Source organism: Microtus ochrogaster, chromosome 8 (genome assembly GCF_000317375.1).
Source record: "Microtus ochrogaster isolate Prairie Vole_2 chromosome 8, MicOch1.0, whole genome shotgun sequence".
Classification (NCBI taxonomy): domain Eukaryota; kingdom Metazoa; phylum Chordata; class Mammalia; order Rodentia; family Cricetidae; genus Microtus; species Microtus ochrogaster.
In genome coordinates, this window is record NC_022015.1 from 9,524,133 (window position 1) to 9,526,234 (window position 2,102).

Consider the following 2,102-nt stretch of genomic DNA (forward strand, 5'->3'; position numbering starts at 1 on the left):
GAGAGAGAGAGAGAGAGAGAGAGAGAGAGAGAGAGAGAGAGAGAGAGAGTTGAGTTGTTCGGTGAGTTCTCTTAGTGATTATGAGTTAAAACTACTGCAGATTTCTCTTACAGTCTGTCTAAGCAATGACCCGGGAAAGTTTGGATAATTAGTAGAGGCAGGCTGCCGTGCACGGTGACACATACCTATAATCACAGTGGTTGGGAGAGGTGGGAGGATCACAAACTCAAGGCAAGACCGGTCTGTATAATGAGACTGTATCTCAAACAAACAAAATGAACATGCAAAAGATCCGGGGAAGTAGCTCAGTGGTCAGGCACTTACCCAACATTGACAAGACTCCAGGTTCAATCCACAGAAGCATTGAAAAGAAATAAGAATAAAATTTATTTGAAAAAAAAAATGCAGATGTCTTCAGTTTGGTGACATGACCGTTTTCAAACGAAATCACGAATAATCCAAGTTGGGAAAAGCCAAAGACCTTAGGGTTCCATTCTCCTCAAAGCAGAGCCTGAAACAGGGATTCAAGACTACATAGCTAAGAGGAGAATTAATAAGACAAGGAGAGCATATGGGAGGGGAAGAGGCCCGTGCAAACTGTTTGCTTTAGCTCTTAAGCATCTTCCAAACGCTACTGTGTCCAGCATGTAGTACCCGGGATGCTGCTCCTTGGGGACAGTGGAAGCTTTAGGAGGCAGAGCCCACTTGGAGGGCATTAGGTCACTGGAGGTGTGCCCTTGAAGAAGATATTGGAACCCTGTTTCCGCTCCCTCCCATTCTCTTTCCCCTCACTCTTCTCCCTCTCCCCATTTTGTTCCTGACCACCATTGTAAATAAAGGAAGAAGCTGTGTTCTACCGCAAGCTCCCTGTCAGAATTCTCTGCCTCACCAGGGAGACACCCTCAACAATTGGATCAGACAATCGTGGATTGCAACCTCTGAAGTCATGAGCCAAATAAGTCTTTATTCTTTTAAGGGTTCTTCCTGTGTGTCTTTGTCAGAGCCACCATGAACTGACACAGTGCCATTACCTTTTCAGTTGGGACTCAGTCCTACTGGGACCCCAGAGAAAGTGCATTGTAGGCTAAGATGGAGGTAAGGGCCCTGGCCCTGGGGTAGTGTAGAATAAGCTCCTAAGGGAAGTAGGAGAGCTGGGGTACTCACATGGCAGCTCCCCTCAGCGCAATGGACAGTGCCCAAGAAAAATACGAATGGGTCGACTTTGTTCCTGCTACCACCTTGCCCTCCAGGAGTCTGGAACATTTACAGGGCCTTTCAGTCAGCTTTGCTCTAGTCCCTCGAAAATAATATGTTCAAAACTCCAAAATACCATTGTCAAATTAAATCAACATCATCCTAAAGCCTTCTTGAGTAATCCACTTAATAAGAAAAATTTCTCCAAACCATATCCATGGTCTACTGAAGACAAAATGATGAAAACTCAGACTGTGTGATTGTACTGACCCATCTTCTATCCTGGAGAGGCGAGGCTCAGTCCCATTATCACTGCGACCTGGGTTTCTGGGATGCTGTGAGAAACACCAGGAGGACCCAGAACAAAGTCTTTTGTAAGCCTGCTAGGACCTCACCCGTTGACAGCCACCGTGACACCGAGGAGCTGGAAGAGTGCTTGCTTTGAGGAGAAAAAAACCCTTCAATTGGGGAGATCGTGAACCCATCCCTCCTTCTTACTTGGTTGCCATGTGCGTGTTTTTTGTCCTGCAAAACTTCATGTGTTAGGAGTTTGGTTCCCACGGCGACAGGGTTAGGAAGTGATTGGAGCTTTAAGGGGGGGTGGGCAGTGAGGTGTGCTCTTGGAAGGGATCGTAGCCCCCTAGTCTCTCTTACACTTCTTGTTCAAGGATGCTACTCCTCTGGTCTGCATATATTCTTGTTATCTATCACAAAATTCTTTCTAAGCTGGTGCAGGTACTGCTGTGATCTGAATCTAAAATTTCCCACACAAGCTTCTGATCTGAATGCTTGTTCCCCTGGTGGTGGTATTATTTGGGAAGGTTGTGGAGCCGGTAGGAAATGGGGCTTTTCTGGAAGAAGGGAGTCAGTGGGGTCAGGCCTGTAGACATTATAACCTAGCCCTGAGT